Source organism: Carcharodon carcharias (genome assembly GCF_017639515.1).
Source record: "Carcharodon carcharias isolate sCarCar2 chromosome 37 unlocalized genomic scaffold, sCarCar2.pri SUPER_37_unloc_1, whole genome shotgun sequence".
Lineage (NCBI taxonomy): Eukaryota > Metazoa > Chordata > Chondrichthyes > Lamniformes > Lamnidae > Carcharodon > Carcharodon carcharias.
The window spans coordinates 4,137,123-4,161,257 of record NW_024470758.1 but is presented as its reverse complement, the minus strand read 5'-3'; the positions used below and the strand labels follow the sequence as shown (position 1 = coordinate 4,161,257).

At 47.0% G+C, this 24,135-nt stretch overlaps 1 protein-coding gene across 3 annotated transcripts in view; it reads left to right on the top strand.

Annotated features, from left to right (window-relative positions):
- LOC121274602 (pyruvate carboxylase, mitochondrial-like) overlaps window positions 1-24,135 on the top strand; it is a 1,197,472-nt gene that overhangs the window by 479,316 nt on the left and 694,021 nt on the right. The gene's annotated exons all lie outside the window — the stretch shown is intronic.

Here is a 24,135-nt window from a genome sequence, read left to right as displayed (position 1 = left end):
AATGTGGTGTAGGTGTGGGTGCTGTGAGAGTGGGGCGGTGTGAAGGGTGTGTAGGTGCTGTGAGAGTGGGGCGGTGTGAAGGGGGTGTGTGTGTAGGTGCTGTGAGAGTGGGGCGGTGTGAAGGGGGTGTGTGTGTAGGTGCTGTGAGAGTGGGGCGGTGTGAATGTGGTGTGTGTGTAGGTGCTGTGAGAGTGGGGCGGTGTGAAGGGGGTGTGTGTGTAGGTGCTGTGAGAGTGGGGCGGTGTGAAGGGGGTGTGTGTGTAGGTGCTGTGAGAGTGGGGCGGTGTGAATGTGGTGTAGGTGTGGGTGCTGTGAGAGTGGGGCGGTGTGAAGGGGGTGTGTGTGTAGGTGCTGTGAGAGTGGGGCGGTGTGAAGGGGGTGTGTGTGTAGGTGCTGTGAGAGTGGGGCGGTGTGAATGTGGTGTAGGTGTGGGTGCTGTGAGAGTGGGGCGGTGTGAAAGGGGTGTAGGTGTGGGTGCTGTGAGAGTGGGGCGGTGTGAATGTGGTGTGTGTGTAGGTGCTGTGAGAGTGGGGCGGTGTGAAGGGGGTGTGTGTGTAGGTGCTGTGAGAGTGGGGCGGTGTGAAGGGGGTGTGTGTGTAGGTGCTGTGAGAGTGGGGCGGTGTGAATGTGGTGTGTGTGTAGGTGCTGTGAGAGTGGGGCGGTGTGAAGGGGGTGTGTGTGTAGGTGCTGTGAGAGTGGGGCGGTGTGAAGGGGGTGTGTGTGTAGGTGCTGTGAGAGTGGGGCGGTGTGAAGGGGGTGTGTGTGTAGGTGCTGTGAGAGTGGGGCGGTGTGAAGGGGGTGTGTGTGTAGGTGCTGTGAGAGTGGGGCGGTGTGAATGTGGTGTAGGTGTGGGTGCTGTGAGAGTGGGGCGGTGTGAAGGGGGTGTGTGTGTAGGTGCTGTGAGAGTGGGGCGGTGTGAAGGGGGTGTGTGTGTAGGTGCTGTGAGAGTGGGGCGGTGTGAATGTGGTGTAGGTGTGGGTGCTGTGAGAGTGGGGCGGTGTGAAGGGGGTGTGTGTGTAGGTGCTGTGAGAGTGGGGCGGTGTGAATGTGGTGTAGGTGTGGGTGCTGTGAGAGTGGGGCGGTGTGAAGGGGGTGTGTGTGTAGGTGCTGTGAGAGTGGGGCGGTGTGAAGGGGGTGTGTGTGTAGGTGCTGTGAGAGTGGGGCGGTGTGAATGTGGTGTAGGTGTGGGTGCTGTGAGAGTGGGGCGGTGTGAAGGGGGTGTGTGTGTAGGTGCTGTGAGAGTGGGGCGGTGTGAATGTGGTGTAGGTGTGGGTGCTGTGAGAGTGGGGCGGTGTGAAGGGGGTGTGTGTGTAGCTGCTGTGAGAGTGGGGCGGTGTGAATGTGGTGTAGGTGTGGGTGCTGTGAGAGTGGGGCGGTGTGAAAGGCGTGTAGGTGGAGAGATGTGGGAATGGGGCGGCGGGGAGAACAGTGTGGGTTGGGTCTCGGTGTGAAGCTGTGAGAGTGAGGCATTGTGGAATGGGATGGGTTCTGTTTAATTCAAAAACACCAACCTTTACAATGGCATTTTTGGAACAGGCATCAGTCCTGAAAGACCCCCACTCTTTAAAAAAGCACAGGAGGATCTAAAAGGTGGCTCACAGCTGTTTACCCGTCGAAGCTCCACCCCAGCCATTGTTTTCGGAGCTCGCGTCCCCAAAATTATGTCTTGCGACCCCGAGCCCCCAGTTTGGGAACCCCAGTTAAAGTGACACTGGAGAAGGTTCAATGAACAATTTTCCGGAGTGATATCAGAACTGAGAGGTTATGCTTATCTGTAAGGATTGAACAGGCTTGGAATCTTTACTAGCGGTCCTCAAAATGATGAAAGGGTTTGATTGGGGAGATGCGGGGAAGATGTTTTCACATCCAAGGGTGATCAGAAGCGGGGTGATAAATATAAGATAGTCACTAAAAAAATCGGTAAGGAATTCTGACCCAGAGAGTGGTGAGAATGTGGAACTTGCTACTGCAGGGAGTGTTTGAGATGAATAGCACTGATACGCTTAAGATGAAGCTGGATAAACACATGAGAGAGAAAGGAAGAGGTGGATATGTTGATATGAGATGAAGAGGTCTGTGTTGAGCATAAACATCAGCATGAACCAGTTGCTCTGAATGACCTATTTCTGTCAGCAAGTAGTTTGCAAACTCTGTATCTTTTTAACGTCCTGAAACCTGGGCTGCAATTCTGTTTTGTCAGTGACGCTCAATTATGTTTGATGTTCTAAGTGAGTTGTTAAATGTGCAGCAAGGAGCATTGAGCCATTGTAGGCAAAGAGTCACCAATGGCCTCTTTAATAATTGCGAAGCAATTTCCCATTTAGGCCTATAGCATTAGGCCTACCAATTGGCTTCTTCCAAATGGGCAGGGGCATGTTTCAGGGCGTTGGTACTGGACTAACACCCCAACTTGCAGAATCCTGTGGTTAGGAGTGACAATTCAGAAGAATAATATATGCTATGAACAGGTACAGGTATATGCACACACATAGACACACACACACAGACAGGCACACACACACACACACACACACACACAGACACACAGGCACACGTACACACAGACAGACAAACAGACACTCACACAGACGTGCATACACAAACATACATGCTGCAACACACGTGCACATGCATACACACACATATACTGCAAAACATAGAGATATGCGTACACGCAATCTCACACAGACACACACAGACATGCACACGCATATTCAGACACACATTTACACACATGCACACAACACATGCATGTAGAGAGACACGCACACATTTACATACATACACACACACACCCGACACACACAACACCCACACACCCACAAGCACACACAGACAACCTACACACACATACACAGCCTACACACACAAAACCCACATACCCACAAAACACCCACAAACACACAAAACACCCACAAACACATACACAACCTACACACACCCCCACAAACACGCACACACATACAAACACACCCCCCCCCCCACAAACACACACATACACACAACTACACACACCCACACACACAGACACAGCCTACACAAACAAACACCCACACACACACACGCACAGGAATAAAGCTGACAAATGCAGAGATGAATCGCAGAAGATGAAATGAGTTTTTTTTCCTATACAATGATGGAATATAGGTCAGCGTTTTAAGGCTATTTTTCATTTCTCTGCTGGAGAGGTCATATATGAGTGGTTGGAAGATAATGAGGAGTGATTACTAATAGTTACCCCCCACTGCCTCCTGGTGGAACCCAGCATTCACTTTCCTCCTGCTCATCCTTGCTAGTGTGACTTTCTCTTAAAAAGCCATGTCGGTCAGTGTTGGAGATGAGGCTGTGAGTGGAAATGAATAGTAAACAATAGACCACTGTTGCTAGCCTAGCCAATCCTCCAGGATTGTCCTGAAGCCTCCAGTGAATAAAGATTAATCTCCGGGACACTGCTGTGAGCAAAAAGCCCAGGGAGAAAAATCATTGGTAGCATTAATTAAAACACAAAGAAAATTCTTCAACAGCCTGTTTACTAATTGTCAACAAGCGGGAAATGCGGGGCTGTTTGACTGAAAGTTAAGAACGACCAATCAGTAATGACGATTCTTGTAGCTTTCCGATTGGTCTGGGAAGGTGGGAGCGCGAGGATGGACATGTCCAGGGACCAATGGCGGCATTGTTGGGAACCGGGGAGTGGTCATGTGATTAAACCTGCAGGAATCTTCCCAGCCAGAGTTGGAAAGCTGACGAAGCTGCTGCCACGGCCCCAAAGATCTGCCCACCACAACTACCAAGCAAGGGTGCTGCTCCCTGTCTCTCAGCACTCTGCACTCTGAACCTTGCTGTCACCTCAAGGGGGTAGATGAGGCTGTAATCCCTGGAAATATGTCTTCGCTCACTGTTGCCAAGGTTGATAAATCAATGTGGGCAATAGGACAGCTCACCTGGCCTTGCTAGCGATTGAGTTGAGAGAGGGAGGACAACATGGTGTGCCAATGCATTCGAGTTTCTCAGAAGAAAAGATACACAATCATTTTTTAAAAAATTCTCGTCACAGGATGTGGGCATCTCTGGCTGGGCCAGCATTTTTATTGTCCATCTCTAATTGTCCTTGAGAAGGTGGTTGAACCGCTGCAGTCCATGTGGTGTAGGTACACCCACAGTGCTGTAATGGAAGGAGTTCCAGGATTTTGACCCAGTGACAGTGAAGGAATGGCCGATATATTTCCAAGTCAGGATGGTGCGTGGCTTGGAAGGGAGCTTCCAGATGGTGGTGTTCCCATGTGTCTGCTGCCCTTGTCCTTCTAGATGGTAGAGGGGTTCAGAAGGAGTCTTGGTGAGTTAATGCAATGCATCTTGTAGATGGTACACACTGCTGCCACTGTGCAAGGGAGTGGATGTTGAAGGTGGTGGAGGGGGTGCCAATCAAGCAGGCTGCTTTGTCCTGGACGGTTTTGAGCTTCTTGAGCGTTGTGAGAGCTGTACTCATCCAGGCAAGGGATGGTGCATTGCTGGACCTAATTCTGGGGAATGAAGCCGGACAGGTGGCTGAGGTGGTGGTGCGGGATCATTTTCATGATAGTGACCACAACTTGGTACGGTTTAAGTTTGTTATGGACAAAGAAATAGATAAGTTGCAAAAAAATGTTTTGGATTAGGGGAGAGTGGATTTTAGTAAAATAAGGCAGGGTCTGGCCAAGGTTGACTGGGAACAGCTACTTGTGGGGAAATCTACAGAGGAAATTGGGAGGTTCCAGGCTCAATATGTTCCCTCTAGGGTGATAGAAAGAAGTAACAAGCCCAGAGAACCATGGATGACCAGAGATATTCAGGTTATGATGAGAAGGAAAAGAGAGGCTTTTAGCAGGGACAAGGGAAGCCAAAAATGGAGGCATTAGCAGAGTACAGAAAGTGCAGGGTGGAACTTAAGAAAGCAATTAGGAGAGCAAAGAGGGGATTTGAGAAAGCTCTGGCTGGTAAAAGTAGGGAAAATGCCAAGGTATTCCATAAGTATATCAAGGGGAAGAGGATAACCAGGGAAAGAGTGTGGGGCCCATAAGGGACCAAGGGGGCAATCTATGGTTGGAGCCAGAGGACATCGCTAGAGTGTTGAATGAACACTTCACATCCATCTTCACCCAAGAGAATGAGGATGAAGGTAACGAACTCACGGAGAGAGACTGTGAGGTTCTTAAGCAAATTGATATAGGGATTGACAAGGTATTGGAGGTGTTGACAGGCTTAAAAGTGGACAAATCTCCAGGCGAATGATTTGTGTCCCAGACTGCTGAGGAAGGCAAGGGAGGAGATCGCGGGGGCTCTGACCCAAATTTTTAATTCCTCTCTGGCCACGGGGGAGGTGTCAGAGGACTGGAGAACACCTAATGTGGTTCCGCTATTTAAGAAGGGTTGTAGAGATAAGCCAGGGAACTACAGACCAGTGAGTCTCATGTCAGTGGTAGGGAAACTATTGGAGAAATTTCTGAAGGAGAGTATCTATCTTCACTTGGAGAGGCAAGTTTTGATCAGGGATAGTCAGCATGGCTTTGTCAGGGAGGTCATGCCTAACAAATTTGATTGAATTTTTTGAGGAGGTGACCAGGTGTGTAGATGAGGGTTGTGCAGTTGATGTAGTTTATATGGATTTCAGCAAAGCCTTTGACATGAGAGACTTATAAAGAAGGCAAATGCACATGGGATACAGGGTAATTTGATAAGGTGGATTCAAAATTGGCTTAGCTGTAGAAGGCAGAGGGTGATGACAGAAGGATGCTTTAGTGACTGGAAGCCAGTGTCCAGTGGCGTACCACAGGGATCTGTGCTTGGTCCCCTATTTATCATTTATATAAACGACATAGATGACTCTGTGGGGGGTAGGATTAGTAAGTTTGCGGATGACACAAAGATTGGTTGGGTGGTTAACAGTGAGGTTACAGGAAGATATGGACGGGATGGTCAAATGGGGAGATGAGTGGCAGATGGAATTTAACCCTGAAAAGTGTGAGCTGATACACTTTGGAAGGAGTAATTTGACAAGGAAGTATTCAATGAATGGCATGACACTAGGAAGTTCTGAGGAACAAAGAGACCTTGGCGTGTGTGTCCATAGATCTCTGAAGGCAGAGTGGTATGTTGGTGGGGTGGTGAAAAAGGCATATGGGACACTTGTCTTTATCAATCGAGGCATAGATTACAAAAGTAGGGAGGTCATGTTGGAGTTGTATAGAACTGTGGTGAGGCCACAACTGGAGCACTGTGTGCAGTTCTGATCGCCACATTATAGGAAGGATGTGATTGCACTGGAGGGGGTGCAGAGGAGATTCACCAGGATGTTGCCTGGGATGAAACATATAAGTTATGAAAAGAGGTTGGATAGACTTGGGTTGTTTTCGTTGGAGCAGAGAAGACTGAGGGTCGACCTGATTGAGGTGTACAAGATTATGAGGGGCATGGACAGGGTGGATAGGGAGCAGCTGTTCCCCTTAGTTGAAGGGTCAGTCACGAGGGGACATAAGTTCAAGGTGAGGGGCAGGAGGTTTAAGGGGGATGTGAGGAAAAACATTTTTACCCAGAGGGCGGTGTCGGTCTGCAATGCGCTGCCTGGGAGGGTGGTGAAGACGGGTTGCCTCACATCCTTTAAAAAGTACCTGGATGAGCTCTTGGCACTTCACAACATTCAAGGCTATGGGCCAAGTGCTGGTAAATGGGATTAGGTAGGTAAGTCACGTGTTTCTCACGTGTCTGTGCAGACTCGATGGGCCGAAGGGCCGCTTCTGCACTGTGATATGGTGTGATGCTGTGTTCTCTGGTTATGTGCTGCGTATCCCCCTCCCCCACCCACCACTGCCCTCACTGGTATTGAACTGCAGCGTGTGCCTCCCATTTTTTTCAAGTGACTGTAAGGCACGACAGTGTGGATTCTGGGTGATTGCACAGAGAGCTCTGTTCTGAAGCGTCAGTCGACAAACGAGAGTGCAGAGGGCTAATTACTGAGATCACAGACTGAAATATAGAAAATACTGTTGCTGATATTAGGGTGTAGTTTTGCAGGTAGAATAATATTTCAGCTGAGTGGGTTTCCCCACCCGGTACGCATTAACAAATTTCCAGCTTTATTCTTCCCTACCTCCCTTCTCCTGCTCGTTCCAGTCAGAAATCCTTTTTGTATTCTGTGAGCCAGAGGCAAGGACTGATGCTGAGACAGATTCACCCTGTGTGCTTGTGTCAATGAAGGCATCCCTGGCTAGCTGTTGGGAATGTTGGACCTTCTGGAGGAGACAAGGATACCACCATCCCCCCTCATCCCCTCCAACTCCTCCTGTCCTCCTTTGATCTCTGCATCTTGCTGAAGTGATCATCAAACAGCACCAGCACCTGTGCAATGATCCTCCTGGTTACTAAATGTCTCTGAGGGAAAGAAGACTGGACACAAGTGGCAACTGGGTTTTCACTTATGTACATGTAGCTACTGATGAATCGCTAGATGTTGCAGAACAAAGGGAAAAAGGGGCACACAAAGATTGCAGGGCGGAGGAGGGTTCCGGAGAACGTGGGTGGGGTAGGCATGTTGTGGAAGGTTTGTGTGAGAGCCTGGGTGGGAAGTGCTCTGGACCCCCCAGGACCACAAACAGTGCTGGCGGAAGGTGCTCAGAGGAGGGAGTAAAGGTTAGATCTCGGAGGGAAGGGAGGGTGGTGGATCACATTGGAGGGAGGGAGGCTATGAGGGATGTTCATGATTCATTATTGTGGGGGGAAGAGATGACAGGGAGGGAGAGAGATGACGGGAAGGGAGGAAGATGGCCAGGGGAGAGAGCGTTGACAAGGAGAGAGATAGATGGTGGGAGCGAGATAGTGGGGAGAGATAGAGAGATTGTGCAGGAAGGAGAGAGATAGCAGGGAGAGATAGAGAGAGAGATCATGTGGGGAGAGAGAGAGATCATGTGGGGAGAGAGAGAGATCATGTGGGGAGAGAGAGAGATCATGTGGGGAGAGAGAGAGATCATGTGGGGAGAGAGAGAGATCATGTGGGGAGAGAGATCATGTGGGGAGAGAGAGAGATCATGTGGGGAGAGAGAGAGATCATGTGGGGAGAGAGAGAGATCATGTGGGGAGAGAGAGAGATCATGTGGGGAGAGAGAGAGATCATGTGGGGAGAGAGAGAGATCATGTGGGGAGAGAGAGAGATCATGTGGGGAGAGAGAGAGATCATGTGGGGAGAGAGAGAGATCATATGGGAGAGAGAGAGATGGCAGGGGAGAGAGAGAGATGGCAGGGGAGAGAGAGAGATGGCAGGGGAGAGAGAGAGATGGCGGGGGTGAGAAAGAGATAGCCAAGAGCGAGAGTTATAGCGGGAGAGGGAGAGAGATAATAGAGGGGGGAGAGATGGCTGGAAAGGGAGAGATATAGCGGGAAAGGGAGAGCGATGGCGGGAAGAGAGAGAGATGGCAGGGGAGCAGAGAGAGATGGCGGGAGAGGGTAAGAGATGGTGGGAGAGGGAGAGAGAAGGTGGGAGAGGGAGAGAGAAGGTAGGAGAGGGAGACAGATGGCAGGAGAGAGTTGGCTATTGAGAGAGAGAGATGGTGGGAGAGGGAGATAGATGGCGGGAGAGGAAGATAGATGGCAAAGGAGAGGGAGAGAGATGGCGGGAGAGGGAGATAATGGAGGAAAGGGAAAGAGATAGCGGGAGTGGGAGAAATTTGGCTAGAGCGAGAGGGAGGGAGATGGTGTGGGAGACCCAGGTTTCAATTAGTAGAAGGCAGATGTAAGACTGCAATCAGGGAAAATTCTAAACACAGGTTGATGAACGCTTGGAGTGGACCAGACAGAGTAATGAGTCACTTAAGGCAACAGTGAAGGGGGCCTTGCGAATCATTTAAAATGGATAGTATAAGATGGGTGGAATGGCTTTGCTCAAGCGCATTTATTTTACAATCTTGTAACTATTGCTAGAAGCAGCAGAGATTTACTGTGCTCCGAGGTCTGATGTTAATGCTTTCTGTAGCGGAGTAAAATGACAACATTTCATCTCACCACCTTGAGTAGAGAATCTAACCATGTACGAGTCGTCGTTACATAGGGGGACCTAATTAAAGGAATTCCAAGTGACATGGGACCTCACAAGCAGGGCCCTAGGAAAGTTGATCTCGGATGGCGAACTGAAGGGAAATAGAGGGGACCAGTGTGAGGTCACTTTGTTGCCCTCAAGCCTGGAGTTGTGATTTGTTCTCTCCGGCCCCCTCCTCCGTTCAATAACCATTTTGATGGCATGTATCTTTTTGTGTCAGCAATCACACCTGTTTTGTTTGCCGGGAGCAGTGAAAGGAAATTAAGTGTGCAGTGGGTTAGTGTTGTGCACTAGCCAGTATGCACACTCATTCCTGAGCTTTTTAAGGCAGTGGCAGTCAGCATTCAGTTGATGGAATCAGTTTTAAATGTCAAGTTTGTGTGAAGAGCGACTTGAATTGATGCGAGTCTTCCCCCAATCCAAAGCAGTTTTGTCATCTTGATGCTGCTCACTTGCCGTGAGTATTGTGACCTTTTCTCAATGTTTCATGTCATTGTGCCTATACTCTGTCTCATTAAACTTGCAGCTGGAATTCATTTTAAGAGCAAGTGCCAGCTATCGGGGATGTATTTTCTCATGGGCTCGGCATGTACAGAGGGTCTGACACCACTGTCTAGCAGACGAGCACTTTCATAATGACATAGTTCCCTCTATCAGAGGCTGAACCCCAAGTTTAAATGAGTTAAGAGTGGAGAGGGAGAAGCAGTCAGACTCTCTGCCTTAGAAGGTGGTGGTGGGGGTGCCATTGAATATTTTTAAGACAGAGGTAGATAGATTCTTGTTAGGCAAGGGAATCAAAGGTTATCGTTGCCACTCAGTCTTTCTGCCCGTTTTATTATAGACTTTACAGCCCAGAAACAGGCCATTCGGCCCCAACTGGTCTGTGCTGGTGTTTTTGCTCCACATCAATCTTCTCCCTCCCCTCTTCGTCATCTTGTGTTTATCCAGCTTCCTTTTAATTTATTCTTTCATGAGATGTGGGCATCACTGGCAAGGCCAGCATTTGTTGTCCATCCCTAGTTGCCCTTGAACTAAGTGGCTTGCTCGGCCATTTCAGAGGGCATTTAAGAGGCAACCAAATTGCTGTGGGTCTGGAGTCACACGTAGGTCACATGTAAGGACAGCAGACATTAGTGAACCAAATGGTTTTTTACAACAGTCGATGATAGCTTCATGATTCGTGGTCACCATTACTAGACTTGGACTGGCTTTCAACTCCAGACGTTACTATTAAATTTAAATTCCACCAGCTGCCACGGTGGGATTTGAACCCATGTTCCCAGAGGGTTAGCCTGGAACTCTGGGTTACTAGTCCAGTGACATTACCTCTGTGCCACCATCTCTTCCCTTGTACAACCTTTTCTGATAGGCATATCCTCTCCGTTCTGATATCATCCTTGTGAATATTTCCCAGTGACTCCATTCCCTTTTCTTTAAAATGGAGACCAGAACTGTGCATCGCGCTCCCCGAGCGTGTTCTGACCAAGGTACGACCCAAATTTAACATTCAGGCAATGAAACAGATGCGGTGAGTGTGAATTTCATCTCCCGTGGCCCTGAAAAACATGCAACTCGAGATTGGATCAGACTGTTTTGTCAGTCCCTGGCAGTCACCAATAACAGGTTTTAAAATGAACTCTAGCAATACATCAATATAAAAGCATAAAATATTGAAATACTCAGCAGGTCTGGCAGCATTTGTGGAGAGTGAATCAGAGTTAATATTTCAGGCCTATGGCCTTTCATCACAACTGGGAACAGTTACTTATACCAAGTTATACCAGCTGGCTTGCCTCCCACGTTGCACCCTCTGTAAGCTTGAGCACATCCAATGCGGTTTGTATCCTAATTTACACCAAGGCTCGTTCACCCATTACCTCTGTGCTTGTTGACCTACATTGATTTTTGATCTTAGAATACCTTGGTTTTAAAATTATCATCCTTGTCTTCAAACCAAGGACAAGAGCAGCAGATGCATGGGAACACCAACTCCTACAAATTCCCCTCCAAGCCACACACCACCCTGACTCGGAACTATATCGCCATTCCTGAACTGTCGCTGGGTCAAAATCCTGGAACTCCCTCCCTAACAGCACCGTGGGTGTGCGTACACCAGATGGACTGCAGCGGTTCAAGAAGGCGGCTCACCACCACCTTCTCAAGGGCAATTAAGGATCGGCAATAAATGCTGGCCTTGCCAGCGACACCCACATCCCATGAATGAATACATTTAAAAAAAAATCCCTCCATGGCCTCGCCCCGTCCCTATCTCTGTAACTGTCTCCAGCCCCCCAGTAAAAATACCAGAATTATCGCTTACCAAACATTTGTTCGTCCCTATCCCAGAGTTGTGTGAGATAGATATAAATAAGCTTCAAGTGATCCAAGGCGCATGATTCTGCACAAATCAGTATCGGAAATACACCAGTATAGCATCCTGGATCAAAGATTTGGAATGGGAATTATGACAGCAAAGGAGGGAGAAAAATAGACAGATCATGTTCTGTAAAATTTGGAATGGACTGGCAGGAATTGACAGAAGCACGTATCTGCAGTGCCAAAACACAAGGTAGTCATCCACACAAAACTACAAAGACCATTTGTTTCCTAGATAGCGCATCAACAATCTTTCTTCCCAAGGGCAATCCCACAATGGAACAAGCTGCTAAAGGAAATAGTCACAACCCCATCACTTGAAAAATTCAAGACCAACTTTGGGTTTCATCGTCAGGAGTACCATCTCAGCAGGTCATGTCTAGCCCTACCCATATAAATGTTGATGGAATACGGATATTAGTCTGTGAAGCTAACACAATTAAAGCAGAAACAGAAACCCTCCGAGATCTCTGCGGCTCCTCCAATTCTGGCCTCCTGAGCATCCCCGATTTCAGTCTCCGCCACCGGTGGCCTTGCCTTCAGCTGAGCGGGCCCTGAGCTCTGCGATTCCCTCCCCTAAACTCCTCCGCCTCACCATCTCTTAGTCGCTGCTCAAGACCTATCCTGTTGACCCAGCTTTTTCAACACCAGCCCTAATAATCTTTCTATGCGGTCGATTTTTGTTCGATAATTGATTTTGTGAACCACCTCGGGACGACTTTACTGCACTAAAGGCACTGTATAAGTGCAAGCTGTTGTTGCCAGGTCCCTTAGACGGTGTTAGTGAAGGGGCCTAACTCCTGCTTTAGGCCCTCTCACCAAAGTGGGCTGCAATGGGCCTGGAAAGTTGTCAGGCTGGCCTTTCGTAAGACTCTTCAGCAGCAGCCGACTGACCAGCACGTTACTTTAAAGCAGGAAACCGTCCTATGGAGCTGACTTCCCCTTGCGAGCTTCCTCCGCGACCCACAAAGTATTTTTGTAAAAGGAAAGAATGATATCCCTCACAATGTTAATGTTCCACACTTTGAAACAAGGTCCTTCGACTTTCATCGAGCTGAAGTTTTTTTTTCCGGTTTCTCCTCTGAGCAGGGAAGGTTAAGGGAAGATTTAATAGAGGTGTTGAAAGCGCTGAAAGGTTTTAACAGTGGCAGCAGTGTGAATTATCAGAGGATTCACAGAGTTAAAGTAATTGACAAAACAACCAGAGGCGAGATGAGGAGATTTTTTTTTAACCACGGTGAGTTTTTGGGACCTGGAGTGCACTGCCTGAGGGGATAATGAAAGCTGATACAATAATAACTTTGAAAGGAGAATTGGATAATACCTGAAATAGAGAAATTTACAGGGCTGCGAGGAGAGAGCAGGAAGAATGGCACTAATTGGATAGCTCTTAGAGCCGGCAAAGGTATGATGGGCCAAATGGCCTCCTTCTGTGCTGTAAAATATTCATCAGTCCTGCCAGTTAATTGACTGCTCAGCTGCGCCGTAGAAAGAGATGTCTTGTCAATGGCTGCTTGCCTTTGTTCCTGCTCTGCTGATTTATATCGCATGAATTCATCCAGAGCAAAATCATACTGTCCTCTTAAACATTTATTAAAACCCACAGTATTGAGGGACTGACCTATTAAAAGAACGCATCCTTTGGTGATGACAGATGGGTTGTATGTTGCTTGGGGAGGGGGCACTTGGTGCAAATTTTGGTAAATAAATAATCAAATTCTTTCCCCCTCCCCACCACCCCGCCAGTTCACCCCCGCAGAATGCAATTACTTATTTCTAAAGCACATCTCCAGGATCCCAGACATTTCCACTGCGTTCCAGTCATCCTTTGTGCGAAAACACAGCAGCTACAATTTTCTCTTATCACCAGCTTCTTCAGCTGCCTAATAAGCTGGGTGAGTCACCTTAAACAAGATGTATAAGTGTAACATTAAATGAATAACAGCTGTGTGGTGCCCGTGATCAGACATTCACAAGGCTCTCCAAGCTCCCATGTTGTGACCATGATTTGAAACCTCTGGTGTGTGTCTCCTCATTTATGCATCGGACCCCAGCTGCGGAAGGGACAGATGAAATGATCCCATTATTTCTGTCACACTCTAGAAAGAGTGTGAGATTGACCAGCGGGAAAAAAAAAATCAGCAACCTTCCTGACTTGCCTGCTCTTTATTATCCCCTACACCAAACCCTCCTGTCTTGGGGGAGCAAAAGAAAGGATCATCTCATATCCAAGGCACACAACACCCCTTCAGCTATTTAAGAAAACAAAATGTATTGATGCACTGATATTAACCTTGGAATAATGTCAGTGGAATTCAGCAGCTCATTTACAGGCAATTAAGGAGTGATCTTCCTTATCTGCTGTGCTGAAAATATCAAGCATTTAGAGTGTTTTGGAAAGACTGTAGGCTTATAGATTTTGGCAAGTCTACATGCAGTGGGAACTGAGTAAATTATTAAAAACCACTTGGGGCAGCTTTTAAAATGTGAATGCTTGAATTGTTCTTGGGGCAATATTGTAGCAGTATGAAATGTTTAAGCTGAGCACCATTTAGCTAGCTTTGGACACAGTTTCACAGAATCTGATAGCACAGATGGAGGTCATTTGGCCCATTGTGCCTGTCCCAACTCCCTGAAAGCTATCCAATTAGTCCCACTCTCCCCGGTCTTTCCCCATAGCCCTGCAAAGATTCAAGTATTGAAAGATTCAAGAGAGTGGAAAATAAAGCATACAGTGTCCTAGGCTTTATTAATAGGGGCTCAGAGTACAAGAGCAAAGAGGTTATGTTGAACTTGTATAAGGTCTCAGTTCGGCCTCAGCTGGAGTATTACATCCAGTTCTAAGTGTCACACTTTAGGAAGGATGTGAAGGCATTAGAGAGAGTGCAGAAAAGATTCACAAGAATGGTTCCTGGGACAAGGAACTTCAGTTACTTAGATAGATTGGAGAAGCTGCGACTGTTTTCCTTGGAGAAGAGAGAGGAGAAGGCTGAGAGGAGATTTGATAGAGGTGCTCAAAATCACAAGGGATTTGGGAAGAGTAGATAGGGAGAAACTGTTTCCATTCATGAAAGGATCAAGAACCAGAGGGCACAGGTTTAAAGTAATTAGTAAAAGAAGCAAAAGTGGTATGAGGAAAAACCTTTTTCAGACAGCTGGTAGTTAGGGTCTGGAATGCTGTGCCTGAGAGTGTGGTGGAGACATTCAATTGAGGCATTCAAGAGGGAATTAGACTGTTATCTGAAAGCAAAGAATGTGCAGGGTTACGGAGAGAAGGCAGGAGAATGGAACCAGGTGAGTTCCTGATTCAGAGAGCCAGTGCAGACACGACGGGCTAAATGGACTCCTGCACCATGGCATTTCAGTGACTCTGTGCCCTCCCGCTGCTAATCCTCCTCCAGTGGAAGCAATTTCTTCTCATTTTAACCTATCAAAAGAGGAAGTCTTGTGGCACAGTCACTAGCGTCCCCATCCCTGGTCCCACCCCAGGACTTGATGGCCATGGAAGAAGCGTTCATAACGATAAAGATTGTCAACCTTCCGACACCCGCCAGGGGCAAACAGTAAGAGTGGGAGAGATTCCCGGTCAGCCATGCCTGATGCCTCAAGCTATAGCGTCTGGCTTCAGGCTAGCCACCTGTTACAAGAAAAACATGCTACTGAAAATGGGCTTAAGCACGTGCTCTGTCGGCCTCATGCGCCTCTGGCCACAGGAAGCCTTTTAAGTCTAAGCCTTCTTAACCAACGGAACCCCTCATGATTTTTAACACCTCTATTAAACCTCCCCTTCACCTTCCCTGCTCTAATGAGCTCAACCCCAGCTTCGGTAGTCTTTTCACTATAGCAGCCTTTGTTGTTTTTATTTCCGACTCGATCCCTCAACTCTGATTTAAAAATGTGCTCTAAGTTAGTGGAAAGACGAGACTTGGGTTTAATGCACCTTGAAGCCACCCATTTGTTACAGGGAGGAATGAATGAGGTTTTTCTCTAATCGTCACTGGGCTGTAATATTCAACCACTTTTCAGATCAGCAGTGAGTGTGCTGAGCAATTGCGGGCCAACTATAGATTCATGCAGTACATTTGGCCCATTCTGTCTGTGCTGGCCTCTCGGTAGAACTATCCAATTAGTCTCACTCCACTGATCTTTCCCCACAACCGTGAGAATGTTTTGTTTTGAGTAATTGTCCAATTCCCTTTTGAAAGTTCCTGTTGCATCTGCTTCCACCGCCCTTTCAGGTAGCAGGCTCCAGATCACAACAACTTGCTGTTTAAAACACGTTCTCCCATCTCTCTTCCACGCTCTTTCGCCGCTTACCTTAAATCTTAAATTGCATTAATATTAGGGGTGGGCAAAATGGCTAGGTAACATATGGGATGTTGCCTCCACGTGACAAGCCCTGACTCAGTGTGTGAATACAACGGAGAGTACAGAGAAGATGGGCCCCAGCTTTGGTCCTTGGCCTGTGCTGAACTCCCGTGGGGCTACAGTGCCCCTCAGTTAATGAAGGGTGGCAGGAAATCAACCAAGATATCCCCTCTCGATCACCATCCCCCGAGTGGAAAAGGTTAAGGGGTGATCTAATTCAGGTGTTTCAGATGGCGGGCAAGTACAGTACCAGGGGGCTTCACCTTAAAGTTAGAGCCGGGTCATTCAGGGGTGATGTCAGGAAGCACTTCCTCACATGAAGGGAAGTGGAAATCTGGAACTGTCTCCCCTCAAAAAGCTGTCGAGGCTGGGGGTGGGGGGGGGCGGTGGGGGGTGCGTCTTGGAGGATGGAAATCAATTGAAAATTTGAAAACTGAAATTGATATTTGTTGTACAAGTGTATTAAGGGAAAAGATCTGGTTGATGAGAGTTAAGACACAGATCAGCTGTAATCCAATTGAATGCGGAGCAAGCTCGAGGGGCTGAATGGCCCTCCTCCCATCCCCATGTCCCTGTAACCTGTGCTGCAAGTTGCAGTGTGAGCAGAGGCTCAGGCTGACCTTCCCCCTCTGGGTAAATGCTGTGCCGAGACTTCTCCTGAAGATTAGCCAGTTGTGTCAAACCTTGAAGGAGCGATTGCATTTCTCTTAGCGCCTTTCACACCTCCACAGGACATCCCGAAGAGCTGGGCAATCAATGGAGTACCTTTGAAATGTAAACACTTGCTTAATAGGAAAATAAGGCAAACACAGCACCATCCCACAAATAGGAAATTAATTGAAGTTCTCGATAAGCTGTTCTTAGGATATTGTTTGAGAGATAAATATTGGCCAGAAAACCATGGATAACTCCCCTGTTCTCCTTCTAGTAGTGTTGTGGGACCTTTTACATCAGACAAAGTTTCAATTTAACATCTCAGCCAAAAGACGGTACCTCAGACAGTGCGTCACTCCCTCAGTACTGCCCTGTAATCTGCCTAATCATTGCCTAAATCATTTGCTCAAATCCTGATGTGGGGCTTGAACCCATGACCTTGTGACTCAGAGGCAGAAGTGCTGCCGACTGAGCGGAGTACATGCGGAAGCAATTAAAAAAAGTAAGGTTTAACATTTCTTTGGCACCTATCACGACCAAAGTGGTTTCTGTCTCGTACACCTGCATCAAAAAGTCTCAGAGCTGAGTCCCAGTTCAGAGACATAATCCAAGCTAACATTCCTAGTGCAGTACTGAGGGAGCACTGCACTGCACTCTTTTGCATGAGATGTTAAACCGAGGCCCCAACTGAGGTGGACTTAAAAGACCCTGTGGTTGCCGTTGGAAGAAGAGCAGAGTGGAGTTCTCTTTGGTGTCCTGGGGCCAATATTTATACCTCAACACCAAAAGATCTGATTATTATCTCATAGCTGTTTGTGGGAGCTTGCTATGTGCACAGATTTCTTACGCTCCGGCAGTGCTTACACCTCAAGGGTACTTCATTGACTGTGAAGCTCTTTAGGACATTCTGAGGTGGTGAAAGGTAGTATGTAAATGCAAGCACTGCCTTTATCCTGACTGAGAGGCACAATAAATGTCCATTCATTAGCAACAGAAGAGAATTTGTTTGTAACTACTCACTAATCATTCAAAGCTTCCAGTTAGTGTGAAGCAGTCATTAACAAGCTAATCACATAGTGAGCTACATTCTAAGAGCTCTCGAGTTAACATGAGTTGACAGGGGAATAGACCAGAATGGCAATTGAACTTGAACTTAGATTTCCAGCATCCGCAGTTTTTTTGTTTTTATTTTTAGTCTTTATGTTCCTGTGTACAATCAGGCTATCTCTCTCTTCCTCTTCCCCATGTGCTTTAACAGCTGGGACCAACAGCTCGCTTTCCAGCACTCTACCTGTCCCTGGAGAGGTGTTAGTTTTATTGGTTTTTCCTTCTTATAAAGCACTGAAATTAATTTTAAAAACCAAGCGTATTGTTTGCCTGCTGTATACTCCAAGTTAGAATGAATCTCTCTCCGCTTCCTGTGAGTTTGCAACTTTTCAAAAGCTGGCATTGGCTTCATATTGTGAGGTGTTGTAGATGTTCAAGGAACATGGCTTCAGAAAGGTGCTTGATTCTCCAGCGAGGACGTCTGCTTCACCGTAACAGCAAGCCCTAAGCCCACGTCTCTCCCAGCCCCCACCTCCCCGGTCGGTGCTCGAACTGAGCTCACCTGCTGAATACACTGAGTTGTTAGAACGCGTGCCAGGAACTCTTGAGGCCAGAGGCCTCAACATGCCAGCTCTTGCGTTTTGTGTAACATAAGGGTCCAATGTTCAGCTAGCGTATCGTGGCCAATTCTGGGAACCACACTTTAGTGAGGATGGCCAAGGCCTTGGTGAACGTGCAGAGGAGATTTACCAGAATGGTATCAGAGATGTGGGAGTTCCGTTTAATGTGGAGAGACTGGAGAAGCTGGGATTGTTCTCCTTTGAGCAGAGAAGCTTCAGGGAAGATTTGATAGAGGTGTTTCAAGGTGTGAGGGGTTTTGTTGGAGTAATCAAGGGAGAAATGTTAATGGTATGTTCATTATATGTTCATGGTATGTTGTTAGGAGACACAGGTGAAGGGCATTGTTTAATTAAGTACTTTGAGTGCTTATAAATAGGGGACAGCTGGGACACTGGGTGTGTGAGGTGAAAGCCATGAGATTGAACAAAGTCAGTAAACTCTTTCTCACTCAAGAAAAGCTCTATGTCTTGGTCTTGACTTCACTAACTGGCTTGGATTCTATTAACACGAAACTGTTTCCACTTTTCAGTAGGGAGGACACAGATTTAAGATAATTGGCAAACAAGCTAATGGGGAGATAAGAAGAGAATTCACTGCCTGAAAGTGTAATAAACCAGCTGGAACAGTAACTTTCAAAAGGGAATTGTATACATACTTGAGTACAGGCTACAGGGGAAGAGCAGAGGGCTGGCAGTAATTGGATAGCTCTTTTGGAGAGACAGCACATCATGACGGGCTGGATGGACATCTTCTGTGCTATATTAGAATTCTCTGATTCCACTGTCCAGGGTGTGAGATGAGGGCACCTCCTTAGTGAACTAGCAAATACAAAACTGGCAGATGCCCACCTAATCTGCCTCCCATTGCCACTAGGGTAAAGCACACAGACAGTGTGACATCAACCCCGTTCTGCCTTCCCAAGCCAGACCGTCAGTCTCTCAGGAATGGCATTAAAATTCCTCAACTACCTTGCGGTGTCGGGGGAGTGGTGAGGCCAGTGAAACTGTAGGAAATTCCTCTTTAATGTGCAGTAAGCCCTGAAGAAAGCAATTCAACTGCAAAAACAGGCACCTTTAAGATAAAACAATGTGCCTGGCTATTTCAGCAAGGCATGTAGAAAAGTGGGTTGCAAGGTTAGGAGCGTTGGCCCTAAGACAAGTGTTCTAAACAGGTTCCTTGAGAGGGATGTGACAGGGCAGTGGGGATTAGGGAGGGGATTGTAGTTTAGCAACTAAGAGACTAAAATCTCGATCATGAATGGCTGGGGACAAAGGGAGGGGAGATTCGCTTAGAGGTAGTGGAACGGATTGGAAAAATTTTTCAAAAATAAGAACTATGCTCCCTGGAATTAAGTTGCTTTTACATTGTCTATAATTAGCAAACATTGCAACAAAAGTTCAAAATGAACTCATGGTTTCATCAGTGCGACTGTACCACTGTCTACAATTCTACACAAACTGAAACAAACATATCAACTGGTGACCCTGAAAGCTATTACAGAAAGTTGATACTTCACTGTTTTCGTATTCTATCCAGTTACCTCATTCAAATCTAAACCACTTGGATCACTTAAAGGTTTAAGCATTTATATGTCCACAAATGTCATGCTTTATTATTTGAAAGCTGCAGTGCCTTTTCATTGGAGGTAGTGGAATGCAAGGCCCAGAAATGCTCGGTGTACCCAGGGAGGAGGCAGGGGATCAGTGAATTAGTTATATTCACGCCTGGTGTCTTCCTTACACTAGCAACTCGCAGCTTCAGTCGTCACAGTAAATTGTGGATTCAAGGGTGCATGAAGAAATGATACATAAATCCACTTGTGATCACCTCTGTTTTACTTCCTTCTGATATGCAACTGCAGTGATGTTCTTGATTTGGAGGGGAAAGGTGTGGAGAAAATGGATCATTAATAACCCATAGAAAAATATCCCAGACTGAAGGGTCTGTCTTTTTATTACCTAGTTTTAGGTCTACCCTTAAAATACAGCGCTAGTGGGGGCATCAGTTGGATGCATTCCAAACTCTTCTGCCAACTAGATGCATTATAGAGGCCATTTCAGTTTTAATTCAGTCTTGTGTTCCTACACAAGGCTGTTAAAAAAGCAGGTGGGATCATTGGATTGATAAATCGAGGCCTAGAGCTCAAAATCAAGGAGGCAAAGCAGAACGTTTACACATCACTGGTTAGGCACCAGACGAGGTAAGGTCTTGGAGAGGGTAGAGAGCAGGTTTACCAGGATCTTACCAGGGATGAGGGGCTTCAGTTTTGTGGAGAGAGTGCAGAGATTTGAATTGTAGTTCTTAGAGCAGAGAAGATTAAGGGAAAATGTGATAGAGGCCTTCAAAACCCTCAAGGGTTTTGGAAAAGTAAATAGAAAGAAACTGTTTCCAGTGACAGGAAGGTCAGTAACCAGAGGGACACTGTTTGAAGGGAATTGGCGAAAGCACCGGAGGCTACATTAGAATCCATTTTTTTGTAAATGCAGTGAGTTGTTGTGATTTGGAAGGCGCTGCCTGAAAGGGCGGTGGAAGCAGAATCAATCTCAACTTTCAAAAGGGAATTGGATAAATGTCTGAAGGGGGTCAGTTTGCAGGGATATGGGGCAAAGAGAGGGGGGCGGTGGGGAGAGTGGGACTCCATAAGAACATAAGGAATAGGAGCAGGAGTTGGCCATTCAGCCCCTCAAGCCTGTCCCACCATTCATTAAGATCATGGCTGATCTGCCCCAGGCCTCAACTCCTCTTTTGTGCCGGGTCCTCATAGCCCTCAACTCCCCGATATTTCAAAAATCTATCTACCTCCTCTTCAAATACTTTCAGTGATCTAGCCTCCACAACTCTCTGAGGTAGAGAATTCGGGAAATTCACTACCCTCTGAGAGAAGAGATTCCTTCGCATCTCAGTTTTAAATGAGTGTCCCCTTATTCTGTAACCATGTCCCCTAGTTTGAGATTCTCTCACCAGTGGAAACATCTTCTCAATATCTACCCTATCAAGCCCCCTCAGAATCTTGTAGGTTTCAATAATATCACCCCTCATTCTTCTAAACTCTAATGAATAAAGGCCTAACCTGTTTAGCTGTTAGATAGCTCTTTCAAAGGGCTGGCATAGGCATGATGGGTTGAACAGCCTCCTTCTGTGCTGTAGGATTCCATATGTCCTGCTCATTAGTTTGTTGAATTGTCACCATTAGGGGATTTTATAAACTAGATAACTATAAGGGGATTATGATTAAACTCAATTAGTGGGAACAGTTGGGAATTCATGAGGTGAGCATGTTATGTCCCCAAAACTGGCCGCAGCCCAAACTTCAAAACAGTCTTGGCGAACTCAAACTGTCGCACAGATTACAATAATTAAGATAACCATGGATGCACAACAGGCTGATAAGATTTTCCCGTAACACTTCGACTAAGACCGGCATACCTGGTAGATTTTAATTTCAGTATCTGCAGATTAATTTTATTATGAATGAAGCCCATTTCTTCAGATCCACCAAACAACAAAATTAAAATTCCCTCATCCATGATATGGTTCTGATGCCGGAACGGAGAGCTTATAACTGTCAGGAAAGGTTGAACAGGCTGCGGTTCTTTCCTCTAGAACAGAGAGGGCTGAGGGACGGGGGTTGGGGGGGGGGGGGGGGGGGGGGGGGGGCGTTGGGTGGAGTTTTTGTGGGGGGTGGGGTGGGGGTTGACCTTTAAAATGATGAAGGGGTTTGATGCTGTAGACATAAGGCAGATGTTTCCGCTTGTGGGGGAGACCAAAACTAGGGGCCATTGACCTAAAATGGTCACTGGTAAATTCAATTAGGAATTCAGGAGAAAAATCTTTACCCAGAGATTGAGGTGAATGTGGAACTTGCTCCCACAGGAGTGGTTGAGTATAGATATATTTAAAGAAAGGAATAGAAGGATATGTTGATAAGGTGAGATAAAGTAGGTGTGGGAGGAGGCTGGAGCATTGAACAGTTTGATTAAGGGACCTATTGCTTTGCTTTACGTTATTCTATATTGTGGTAGACTTTGAGGCTTCATAATTGCTTTTGCCCCCTAGCTGTTGGACAGTCATGCTCAGTATCTCCTTACCCCCTCCTAGTGGCTTCTAATGTAATAGCAGAGTTGTGACAACACTGATGCATTTAATCGGAAGCTGGGTAGTCACAGGAGGCAGAAAGGAATAGAAGGATATGCCCACAAAGTGAGATGAACCAGGTTGAGAAGAGGTTCATTTGAAACATTAACACCGGCTTTGTGGGTCAAACCCCAATAGGTCAGATGGCCAATTTCTGTGCTGTAAATTCTGTGTAACGCTCACATCCTTACTTTCCATAGATGATGGAGGTGGATGTCCAATCAGTCAATTTTTCCATGTGACCCCTGGGAAGTTTTATTTAGGGAGAAAGTTGAGGGGTAAAGCAACACCCTTTCATACCTGGCACTGGTTGCCAGCTGCAGAGTAATGAACCCTTATTCTGTGTAGCTTTGAACACAGCTCATCCTCAAAGGGATATGCAGTTTGACCACCCCAGCCATCCTCATGGCAACTCTGAGCAAGGTACCAGTTTTAATAGCAATTTGTATGTGTGGCAGAGAGAACTGGCCCAAACCCGAAGCTTTGCTCTCCACGGGAGACTTCCATTTCCACTCCCCGGCAAAGGCTTGGATTTGACACCGAGCCTCAACGATGGCAGGACAGGAGAATCCAAACACTGTACAGAGGTAGGAATAGGCTAGATCTTTTTTTCATGGACTAGCGAGGCTGGTGTGTTTTGGTGCTGACTCTCCACCTTCAAGAGGGAGTGGGAAGGGTTCCTGACTGGGGCAGAGCTTCCATGACATGGAAGGTTAGTCTATATGTAGATTACACTTGGTGGGGCAGGATTTTTCGCTCGGCGTGTGGGCATACGCCTGACCCACTTGAGCATGAAACAGCACCTGACGTCATGGCACACTCGCATGATATTTTGGTCAGCGGATGCGCGCGGGAGTTAGCAGTGTACCCGCTGGCAATTAAGAGACCTATTAAGGCCATGAATGTCGTAATCAATGGTGATTTTTTTTTGGTGCCCGTCCAACGTTGCAGTTGGCGGGCGGGCAAATCAGCCAGGCGGCCTTTGCCTTTTTGAGGAAACCTCATCCAAGGGCGGGATGAGGTTTCTCATATTAATTAACAAAGAGATCAAAAAAAATTTTGGACAGAATTTACATCAGCCGTGAGTTCAGGTGACCGATCCTGAGGCGCGGACGTTTTTGTTCAGCATTTGAAAATCTTTATTTCTGGCTCTTGATTTCTTCAGCCCTCTGAGGCAGCTCTCTGCCCTCAGGGAGCTCGCCGCGAGTGCTCCCCCTGCGCCTGCGCCGACTTCGGCGCTCGCCCTCCTTCTGCCCCCCCACCCCGGCAGTGCTGAGCGTTTCAGCGCGCCCTTCCCGTTAATCGGCCAGCCAGCGTGAAATCGCGGGCGGGCGGCGACCTGGTTTCCCGGCCGCTCCCAGGCCCACTGACCACGGCAACCCACCAACCTCAAAATCCTGCCCTTGGTCTGTCCAGTCTCCTGCACTGGTTTCGACCGGCTGTAAAGGTCCGAGAGGAATCTTCCAGGTTATGTTTTCCCTTATTGGTCCCAGTGTTTTTATTATCTCTGTGAATTTTTTTTTTTGCCTCTCCCGTGGGTGAGGGCAAGGGTTGGAAATGCTTGGGAGTCACCGTGCTGCAGCTATCATAAGTCTGGGGCAGGCTTGACATTCTTTGCCAGCCCAGCATTTTCTTGCATCCTGAGTGATTCCAACACCGGTGCAGAATTCCCTACAAGCGTTCGTCTGTCCCCGTGGAATTGAATATGTTTCAGACCGATGAATGTATTTATATATCTGTATTATATTTATGTCTGCGTCGGTGTTATTTCCAATTAACTTGTACATTGGTAACTTTGGCAAATGAATAAAACCAAATTGGTGAGATTAATATGAAAACAACACATCAGAATCAACATTCAAAGAATAAAG